This window comes from Chiloscyllium punctatum, chromosome 4, assembly GCF_047496795.1.
Source record: "Chiloscyllium punctatum isolate Juve2018m chromosome 4, sChiPun1.3, whole genome shotgun sequence".
In the NCBI taxonomy this organism is placed as follows: Eukaryota; Metazoa; Chordata; class Chondrichthyes; order Orectolobiformes; family Hemiscylliidae; genus Chiloscyllium; species Chiloscyllium punctatum.
Window position 1 is genome coordinate 114,134,070 of NC_092742.1, and position 11,550 is coordinate 114,145,619.

Sequence of the window (11,550 nt, forward strand, 5' to 3'; positions counted from 1 at the left end):
AAAATACTCACACACAGTGCAAATATCCAGGTCCTGATGAATGGAGTAATTCAATCAGAGTTTGGTGTTACAATTACTGAGATTCCCATCTGAATATCCACCTGTAGTATCCTGTAATACAAGTTTATAAAATCTGTCACTGTCAGGTCAGGTTAGAAACTCGCACCATCCCCTCCTCCTGGCCCAGGATGACTGTACACATTACCCCTTGTGGAGGTCAGCAGTCAGTTCAGGGGGAAATCTATGTGGGTTTCTATGAGTTTCCACCTTGGGACTTCATGTGACTGAACAGGACAGATCTTTGACACATGGGACAGAATGTTGCAAGAGTCAGTGAGATGCGGACAGCAGGATTTTCTTCCTTTTCTATCCTTCCGTGCTGCCGCTGTGCCTCATCAATAAGACATGGGGGGGGCGGGGGGGTGAAAGGCTCATGCAGCTTGATGGGCAAGTTGTCTCCATTCTGACCAATGGGCAGCAAGATCCTCCCAGTCACTCCAAAGAGTCTCTCTGAAGACAGCAACTCAGCATGCTTCCCACTGGCCGGTGATCCCTGGAAAGATTCAGAAGAATGAGGGGGGTATCTCCTGGAAAATGTAGAACAGTAAACTTCTAAAAGGATTATAAACAATTTAAAGAGAGGGATTCGGAGAAGTGGACAAGTTGGTAAATGGAGCATAACTTGGGATACTGTGAGGTTGTTAATTTTGGAGGAGGTAATAAAAGAACAGAGGACTATTTAAATGATGGAAACTGTAGAAAGCTGCAACACAAAAGGGACCGGGGGTAACTGTACAGGAAACACAGAAAGCTAGCACACAGTTACAACAGGTCATCAGGAAGGGGAATGGAATATTGTTCCTGATTTCAGGGGATTTGCAGTAGAAGAGTTTCGAGTATATACCTGAGAGCCACTTTATATAGTGCGAGTGAGACCACATCTGGAGTAATGAGAGAAGGTTTGGTCCCTTTATTTAAGGAAATACATCACTTCATCGGAAGCATTTAGAGAAGATTGACTGGGATGATACCTGGTTTGCAGGGACTATCTTTTAAGAAAAGGCTGAAGAAATTGGGACTTGACTCATTGGATTTGGGGGAGAATGAGAGGGGATCTTATTGAAACATATAGGCTTATTAAGGGGTATTACAGGGTAAATACTGAGAGGATGTGTCCCATCATGAGGGAACCTAGAACCAGATTCTGGGTCAGTTGCAGAATCAAGGACTGGATTAGTGGTGCTGGAAGAGCACAGCAGTTCAGGCAGCATCCAACGAGCAGCGAAATCGACGTTTCGGGCAAAAGCGTTTTTACCTGCAGAATCAAGGGTTCTGTTTTAGATTTGTCAACTTTAATGCAACACAGACATGGGTAAGGGGTTTCAGTAGCAATGGAGCTGGGGTGAGGTGGAGAAAAATACCATTTTAGAGATTGGAGTTCCTGGTGTTTGCGATTGTGTAGATGTCTGATCAGAAGGTCACCTTGGGGTCAGAATATGAGAGCAATATTGTGAAGTTCTGCCTCAGGCATTTCCCAGTGAGAGGGAGGGGCTCAACAGTAAGGGAAAGGAATTTGTAATAGCAACTGAAGGCAATGGGTTTAACCATTGCAGTGTTTCATTGGTGGAAATTGCAGCCAATTGAGTGGTAAGCAGTTTGATGAATGAGTAACAGTGGAGCAATGGAGAGGGATGATAGGGAGAGAGAGCTGGGCATTGTCAGTGTACATGGGAAACCAATACGATGTCACCTCCTGGCAGTATGTAGGTGAGATACAGGAGGGGACAAAGATAGATCCTGGATGGACACCACATATGAGGAATTCAGAAAGGAAAGGGAGAGTGGAGATGGAGCAGGATTTTCCAACAACCGGGAGGTCAAATATTAGTTCTTAGCAGAATTGGAGAGAAGGACATAACCAGAAAAGACAGACAGAACAACGAACAATATTTGTGAATTGGTGAGGGGGGTGATGAGCAGGAGCCCGACTCCAAAACTGCTATTTCTACATCAGTGACATCACCCAACGCCACCCTAGTCTCAGCCCATTTACTGAAATACTCGTCCATCCCTGTGTTATCTCCAGACTTCATTATCCAAACACAGTCCTGGCCAGCCTCCCACATTCAACTTACATATAAGCTCAAGAATATCTAAAACCCTACTGCCCAAGAGCTCACTTGTACCAAAGCTTGTTGATCCATCAAAAGGCTCCTATTAACAAGCAACAATTTAATATTCTCTCCCGTGATGTAATTCCTGGCTGTGAACATCCCTGTCTCCCTGCACCACACAACCTGTGAGACCCCGATAACTCATTTTCTTTCAGACTCCCAAAGATGCATTTATTCATTGCTTCACCTGTCTGGCTGTTTCGACACGGTCAAGGGAACACAGTCTGGAATTCACTCCCTGACCCTCTCAGACCTGCTTTCCTCCTTTAAGGTATTCCTGAAAACCTGCTTATTTGGCAATACTTTTGATCACCTGACCCAATATCTCCATCAGAATGGGGATATGTCAGAAATTCTCAATTTCTGTGAAATTATAAAAACGATAAAAATACAAACCGTTGTTGATTTGCACACACATTGTCAACTCTTCACTGTCGCAGAGTGAATAATCTGTAACATCTCTTACCCAAGAACATTGTGGGAGCACCTTCACCACACGAACTGCAGCTGGACAAGGAAGTCAAACATCACCCTCTCCAGAGGCAATGGGACTCTGGCATTAATCACTGGTGTCTCTGGAGAGAGAAACACATAGTTGATATTTCAGGGAGTGCTAAATGCATTACAGGAAGTGAGAATGTTACAGAATTTGATGGTCAGAAATGGAAGGAAAATGCACTCTTTTGTTGAAAAAAAGAATTATTCACTGGCAAAGATACTGTGGAAAATTTAGTCCGTTTAGAGAGCAGCACATTGTCAGGGGTTGGGCAGCAGAGGAAAATTAACTTACAAAAGGTCTGTGAAGGTAACAGTAAAACACTAAACAAGCCAACAGCCAGTGACCAAAGACTTGAACTCCCCTTCCCGCTCCACCAAAGATATGCAGGTCCTGGGCCACCTCCACCGCCAAATCCCAGGCATCTGATGCTTGGACGAAGAATGCCTCATCATCGATGTTCAGATCCTCCAACCACATGGGATCAATGTGGATTTCACCAGTTTCCTCATTTCCACTCCCCCCACCTTGTCCCAGATCCAGCCTTCCAACTCGGCACTACCCTTTTGACCTGTCCTACGTTTCCATATTCCTTCCCACCAATCGGCTGCTGCCTGACCTGCTGTGCTTTTCTAGCATCACACTCTTTGACATTGAAAACATCCTGACTCTGACACTGTGTAAATCCTGCCCTATCACTCCCTGCCAAGGAAGGCTGTGCATGTGTCCCCCTACAGCTTGCCCCTCTCAAAGTTGGCAGCCACACACGTGTCCCGTGGATCACTGCCCCCAGTAAAGATGGCGGTGATCACTCACGCCTTTCACCATTTGAAGCATTTTCCCGTTTGCCACAAACACGGGCCTGGGATTTTCAAATTTGTGTTTTCCGATGTGCACTAAGTTCTGTAAAACCTCTCAGACCGCTCCATTAAAATTTCCTTCTCTTCCTGGTCAATATGTCTTTCCTTAACCATGCCCTGCACCTTCACACATTTCCAATGGCTTGGTCACAACATCACAGTGCTGCCAGTGAAGCTTATCACGTGGTATCATTTTATTCCTGATGACGGGCTTTTGCCCGAAATGTCAATTTCGCTGCTCATTGGATGCTGCCTGAACTGCTGTGCTCTTCCAGCACCACTAATCCAGAAGCTTATCACGTGGTTGAGTGTAGCCACGCCCCTCATTCACTCAGACCAACCGGCACTACCTTGTCTTCCAGCCCCGTCCCCATCCTCTTATCGGTCCTGCACTGAGATCAATCACCAGAGGCCCTTTGTGGGCTGGAGCATGCTCAGTGCTTCCTGCTTTTGCTGCTGTTCATCAGGTATAAGAGAGAGTGTTCATTCCTGTTTCTCCTAATGTCAGACATTAACAACAACGACCTGCATTGTATGGAGTCTTTCACACTGACAATTCTCCTAAAGTGCTTCACGAATGCTGGAAACATTGATTAAAGAGAACAACTTTAAGATACATCTTTGAGGAGTACAGAGGAGGTTGGGAAGGATATTGAAGAGGTTTTTAGATCAGACAAACCATCTAAAGAGCAACCCACCCAGACCCATTCCCCTACATCTAACACGACGGGCAATTTAGCATGGCCAATTCACCTAACCTGTACATTTTTGGACTGTGGGAGGAAACCAGAGCACCCGGAGGAAACCCACGCAGACACTGGGAGAATGTGCAAACTCCACACAGACAGTTGCCTGAGGTGGGAATAGAACCCGGGTCTCTGGCGCTGAGAGGCAGCAGTGCTAACCACTATGCCACCATGCCGCCCATCTGCAACTGTTCTCTGCAGCTCCAATCATGGAGTGATGTCTGTGGAGAACAGCTTACAACGGAGACAGTTAGTGGCTAACCATAGTTTAGCAACCCCATGCCCTGGCCCACTACCCCACACCCCAGTCCTTGTTCTCACAGCCTGTCATTACACACTACCTATGGTTAGCCACGAACAGTTTCCATTAACAGCTAGTCACCCTCCCCCAGCCAGATCGTTGTCCACTCCTTTATCTAACCCTTCTTCTCGCTCTATCCCCACCTATCCTTTACTCCTTACACCCTCCCCTAAACCCTACCTTCTGCATCTAAACCAACATTTTTTCTCTCAGTATCAGTTCTGAGGAAGGGACACTGGGTCTGAAACTTTAACTCTGAGTTTTCATCACAGAAACTGCCAGACCTGCTGAGCTTTTCCAGAACCTTCTGGTTGTTGTTTCTGATTTACATCTTCCGCAGTTCCTTTGGTTTTAATTTCCCGGGAGTTTGTAATTCAGGTCCAACAGCCTCTGTCCCAGTCTCTGCTGTCTCTCCCAACCCCAAACAGTGACACTGCACCTGCACAGCTCATGGACAGGTGTCATCTTGCTGGCCACACCCCTCATTCACTCCTATTGGCTGCAGGACCACACAGACTTTCCTCCCATTGGTCTGGAGCAGCCGTCAATCAGCCGGGCCCCATTGTGATGAGAGTGGAGGGCTAATCCCTCTCTCTGCCCTGGGATGAGCTTCATCATTCACAGTGAATGGGGCAGTATCACAGAGCACAGGGCCTGGGGGCTATTCAGCCCATTGGGGCTGTACTCTCTCCCTCTGGAGATGCTGCAAATCTGTCCCAATTCCCCTCCTATTTGCCCACAGCCCCCCAAATATTTCCTTAAAAATTAAAATTCCAAGTCTCTTTCAGAATACCTGCTGAATCTGTGTCGTTCAGAATGTTCCAGATGCTCAGAGCTTACTGAGTACAATAATGTTCACATTTTCACTTTGTATTATTTGCCAATTACTTGAAAGTAGTTACTAAAAGTTGTGACAGTGTTATCAATTCCTCTCTCTCCACAAATTCAAGACCTTGGAACCAAATCTGCACCAGGTCGAAATCACTGCTTCAGCTTCTCAGCTCCAAGGACAATTATCTGTGCTGCAGCTTGCTCTCCACAAAAGAGGAACGCATCTTAGTTTATTAACACCATAAACATGTGCAGCACAGAAACAGAACTTCGGTCCAATTCATCCATGCCAACTAGGAATCCTAAACTACTGGAATCCCATTTTCCAACTGTTGGCCTGTATCCATCAAAATCCTTACAGTTCACGTACCCATTCGGATGCCTTTTAAATGTTGTGATTTTATCAGCCTCCACTACTTCATCTGGCAGCTCATTCCATACATACACCACACTCAGCTTGGAAACGTTGCCCTTAGATTCCTTTTAAATCATTGCCCTCTCAACCACGTGCTCTAGTTTTGGACCCACCTAACCTCAGGAAAAAGAACCCCGGCTGCTCACCTTATCCATGCCGCTCGTGATTTTATAAATCTCCATGAATCACCTCTCAGTCTTGGACTCTGCAGGGAAATTAACCCCAGCCTATTCAGCCTCTCCCTGTAGCCCAAATCCTCCAAATCTGGCAACGTTTTTGTAAATCCTGTCCGAACCTTTTCACGTTTCACAACATCCTTCCCAGAACAGGGAAATTCAAACTGAAAACAGAATTCGAGAAGTGGCTTAATCAATGTCTTTTAAATGTTGTAATTGTACTCGCCTCCACCCCTTCCCTTGGCAGCTCACTCCAAACATGCACTGCCCTCAAACTGTCCAACTCTGGCAAAGTCCTTGCAAACATTTTCTGAAAAGTTTCAAGCTTCACAACATCATTCCTGGAACAGGGAGATTGGAACTGAAAACAGAATTCCAGAAGAGCCTTAATCAATGTCCTGTACAGCCATAACATGAGGAAGAGCATAACAAACGCTGCATTCACTCCCTTACCTACCTGTGACTCTACTTTCAAGGAACTATGAACCTGCACTCCATGGTCTCTTTGTTCAGCAACACTTCCCAGGACCTTACCAGCAAGTGTATAAGTCCTACCCTGATTTGCCTTTCCAAATTCCAACAACTAACATTTATCTAAATTGAACTCTATCTGCCATTCCTTGCTCCACTGGCCCATCTGATCAAGATCCTGTTGTATTCTGAACTAACCTTCTTCGCTGTCCACTACACCTCCAATTTTGGTGTCTTGTGTAAAGCTACTAACCATGCCTCATATATTCACATCCAAGTCATTTATCTAAGGACCCAATAATCGATCCTTGTAACACACTGCTGCTTACAGTCCTCCAGTCCACAAAGCAAACCTCCATCATCACCCTCTGTCTCCTACCATCAAGCCAGTTTTGTACGCAAATGGCTTGTTCTCCTTCATTCCATGTTATGTAACCCTGCTAACCAGTCTGCTTTGTGGAACCTTGTTGAATGTCCATATAAACAACGTTCACAGCCTGGTTTAATCAACTTTCTTTGTCACTTCAAAACATTCAGTCAAGTTAGTGAGACACGATTGTGCACGTACAAAGATACATTGACAACAGTCAGTGATTATTCCTTACTTTTCCAAATAGATGGATATCCTGTCCCTAAGAATCCCTTCCAACAACTTGCCTGCCACTGACTTCAGGCTCACTATTCTCTTGTTCCATGGCCTCTCCTTATCACCTTTTTAAAATAATGGCACCTCACCTGTCACGATCAATGATACAAATACCTCAGGAGAGGCCCAACAATCACTTCCCTAGATTTCCAGAAAGTTCCAGGATACATCTGATCAGGTCCCAGGGCTTTATCCACCTTGATGCGATTCAAGACATCCAGTAACACCTCCACTGTAACATGGATACTTTTCAAGTTCTCTCTGTTTATTTCCCCAAACTCTCGAGCTTCCATATCTTTCTCCAGTAAAAATGACGTGAAATATTTGCATATCTTTCCCACCCCCGGTGGTTCCATAGACAGCCTTGTTAATCTTTAAGGGGTCCTATTCTATGGTCCAGTTCATCTTTTGTCTGTGATATATTTGCTTAATCTCTGATTTCTACTTAAACCATTTCCTGAAGCTATTTCATGTCAAACACCATCAGCAGCAAGCAACTGAGCTAAACGATCCCACAACCAAAAGATCAGATCGGAGCTCTGCAGCTCTGCCACACCCAGTTGTGAACAGTGATGGATAATTAAACAACTCACTGTAGGAAGTATCACAGATATCCCCACCCTTACTGATGGAGGGGCCTCACACAACCCTAACCCTATCGCACCAGATAAGACAACAGCATTTGCAGCAATCTGCAGCCAGAAGTGCAAAGTGGGATGATCCATCTCAGCCTTCTCCAGTGGTTTCCAACATCACAGATGTGAGTTTTAAGCCAGTTTGATTCAGTTTGAATAACATCAAGAAATGGTTAAGTAGTGCAAAGGCTACAGGCCCTACCAATATTCTGGCAATAATACTGATGGTTTGTGCTCCAGAACTTGCCACCCACCAATCCACGTCCCGCTCCAGCACTGGCATCTACCGACAATGTGGAACATTGCCCAGGGATGTTCAACACAAAAACACAGGGCAATCCAACCCAGGCAAGTTCCATCTATCAGTCCACACTCGATCAGCAGTAAAGTGATGGAAGGTGTTATGAACAGGGCTACCAAGCAGCAGCTGCTCAGCAACAGTCAGCTGAGCGACACTCATTATAGGCTCCACCAGGGCCACTTAGCTCCCGATTGTGTTACCGCCCTGATTCACAATCTAACAACTAACTGAATCCCAGAGGTGAGGTGAGGGTGACAGCCCAGTCCCACTACAAGACCACTATTTCTAGCTGTGTCCACCCTTGTCTCAGCTCATATACTCTCATCCACCTTGTGTTATCTCCAGACTTCAGTATCCAAACATACTCCTGGCCAGCTTCCCACATTCAATACCCCAGTAATCTTAAGAAAAACGAAATCTCTGCTGCCCAAGTACTCCCTCGTACAAAATATTGTCAATCCATCAAAAGGCTCCTATTCGTAATCTACAACATACAGCCACAGAGATGTACAGCATGGAAACAGACCCTTCAATCCAACCCATCCATGCCGACCAGATATTCCAACCCAATCTAGTCTCACCTGCCAGCATCCGGCCCACATCCCTCAATTTAAAATTCTCACCCTTGATTTAATTCCTGATTATGATCATCCCTAACTCACTGCATCACACATCCTTGAAGACTTCGACAACCCATTCTGTTCGAGACTCCCAATGATCTGTTAATTCATTACTTCACCTGTGTGGCTGCTTTTACAGTTGTCAAAGCAACATTTTCTGAAATTCGCAGCCAAACCCTCACAGGTTTGCTTTCCTCCTTTAAGACATTCCTCAAAGTCTGCTTATTTGGCAATGCTTTTGGTCACCTGACCTAATATCATCAGTCTCTGACCTGATGTCTAAAGTTCCCAATAATATTTTTGTGAAATTATAAGGATAATAAAACTACAAACTGTTCTTGATTTGGAAATTACCTTCAAATCATCACTGTTGCTGTAATGAATACTCTGTCATGTCTCTTACCCAACCACACTGTGGGAGCACCTTCACCACATAAACTGCAGCTGTACAAGAAAGTCAAACATCACCCTCTCCATAGGCAACAGGGCTTTGACATTCATCACTGGTTTCTGTGGAAGGAGAAACACAGTTGATGTTTCAGGGAGTGCAAAACAGATTACAGGGAATGAAAATGATGCAGAATTTGAGTGTCAGAAATGGAAGGAAAATACACTTGCTTATTGGAAAAAAAGAATTCTTGACTGTCAAATATTTTCCAGAAAAAATTAATAAGCAGCACATGGTCAGGGGCTGGGCAGCAGAGAAAAATTAACTTACAAAAATGTCTGTAAAAGTAATCGTGAAATACTAAACAGACCAAAAATACACCCATTGTTCGATACTGAGCAAGCTAGATATTGACAAAGTGGTCATAAGGGAGCCCAGAGATGAAGCAGAGCTGTATAAGCTGTTATGATCCCACAGTCATAGAGATGTATAGCACCGACAAAGACCTTTCGGTTTAACTCATCCATGCCAACCCGGTATCCGAACCTCATCTATTCCCATTTCCCAGCACTTGGCCCATATCCCTGTAAACGCTTCCTAATCATATCATGTGTCTATTTAGATGCCTTCAACAAGTTTTAATTGTACTAGCCTCCACCACTTCCTCTGGCAGCTCATTCCACCCACCGCATGAAAGAGTTGCTCTTTAGCCCCCTTTGAATTTTTGCCCGTTCACCCTAAAGCAATGTCCTCTACTTTTGGACACCACTACTCCAGGGAAAACACCTTATTCATTTACCCTGTTCATGCTCCTCATGATTGTATAAACCTCCATAACATCACCACTCAGCCTATGGCACTCCAGGGAAAACAGCCCCAGCCTTTTATGCCTCATCCTGTAGCTCAAATCCTCCAACCCCAACAACATCCTTGTCAGTCTTTTTTGAAACCTTTCAAGTTTCACAGCACCCTTCTGATAGGAGGCAGGCCAGAACTGCACACAATATTCCAAAAGTGGCCTAACAAATGTCCTGTACAGCAACATGACCTCCCACATCCTATACTCAATGCTCTAACCAATAAAGGAAAATACACTGAACACCTTCTTCATCATCCTATCTACCTGCAACTTGACTTGCAAGGACTATGATCCTGCAGTCCAAGGTCTCTTTGTTCTGCAAGCGTCTCCAGGGCCTTGCCATTCAGTGTATAAGTCCTGGGCTGAAAAACGTGTTGCTGGAAAAGCACAGCAGATTAGGCAGCATCCAAAGATCAGGATAATCGACATTTCAGCCATGAGCCCTTCTTCAGGAATCCTCATGCCCGAAATGTCGATTCTCCTGATCTTTGGATGCTGCTTGACCTGCTGCGATTTTCTAGCAACACATTTTTCAGCTCTGATCTCCTGCATCTGCAGTCTTCACTTTCCCCTAGTGTATAAGTCCTGCCGTGACTTGCTTTTCCAAAATGCAGCACCTCACATTTATCTAAATTAATCCGTATCTGATCAATATCTCACTGGAACCTGAGGTGACCTTCTTCACTATGCACAATATCTCCAATTTTGAATGACCTGCAAACTCAGTTACGACAGCAAGCCATTTAAATGAATGACGAAACAAATCCAGAAATAAACATCCATTTCTCTGAGTTTGAACGTGCTCTGTGTAAATCCTGCCCAATGACTCTGTACCAGAGAAAGGCTGCACATGCGCCTGGCTGCACCTTGCCCCCTACAAAGATGGCGGCCGCGCACGTGTCCAATGAATCGTTGCCCCGAATAAAGATGGCGGCGCTCACTCAGGCCTGCAGCCGCGCTGAGGCAATTTCCCGTTTACTACAAACACGGGACTGGGACGTTCAAATTTGTGTTTTCCAACGTACACAACATGTTTGTAAAACCTCTCCCCTCGTAGCAACACAGTTTTTCTCCCGTTTCCCTCTGTTTATTTGTTTCTTTCCTTACCGTATCCTTTCGCTCCATAACTTCCTGAGAATTCATTACAGCGACTCGCCGCTGTGCGCGAGGGTGATCACGTGGTTTATCTAGTTCTGCCCCTAGTTCGCTTTGATTGGTTGGAGGAGCAACCACCCGCCAGGTCCTCCAGTTCCGCCCACCGTCCTTTCATTGGTCCGGTGCTGACATCAATCAACCGAGGTCCCTTTGTTGGCTAAAGCATGCGCAGTGCGTCCTGCTTTTGCTAATGTGTTGGGTAATGTGATGGAGAGTTTACTGAGGGGTTGGATCCCTTTGTGTGAGCTCTGCAGTAGATTTCCTTTATTCATGGAGGGAATTCCCTTCCTACTCATGACTGCATAGCTGTGATTGATGAACCAATGCCATCTGAACCAGTACATAAACACACCATTTTCACAACATCTGAGATCTTCAGCACATTGTATCGCACTCTTCTTTGGAGATAAAAAAAAGCATGAAATGGAGCCTCAAGGAATCAGAGCAGGAGTAGGGCATTCATTCCCTTCGGCTTG

The 11,550-nt window shown here is 45.2% G+C and overlaps 1 long non-coding RNA gene across 6 annotated transcripts in view; it reads right to left on the bottom strand.

Annotated features, from left to right (window-relative positions):
• LOC140476630 (uncharacterized) overlaps positions 1 to 11,098 on the bottom strand; it is a 48,551-nt gene extending 37,453 nt beyond the window's left edge. For 5 of the 6 annotated variants that reach the window (XR_011960534.1, XR_011960533.1, XR_011960535.1 and 2 more), the window contains exons 1-4: positions 11,027 to 11,098; positions 9,027 to 9,182; positions 2,641 to 2,749; positions 12 to 111 (exon numbers count right to left, since the gene is read on the bottom strand). This is a non-coding gene — a long non-coding RNA (uncharacterized lncRNA). The remainder of the gene's footprint in view (positions 1 to 11; positions 112 to 2,640; positions 2,750 to 9,026; positions 9,183 to 11,026) is intronic. The other variant, XR_011960538.1, reaches the window with a different exon arrangement.
• Positions 11,099 to 11,550: the final 452 nt, after the last annotated feature.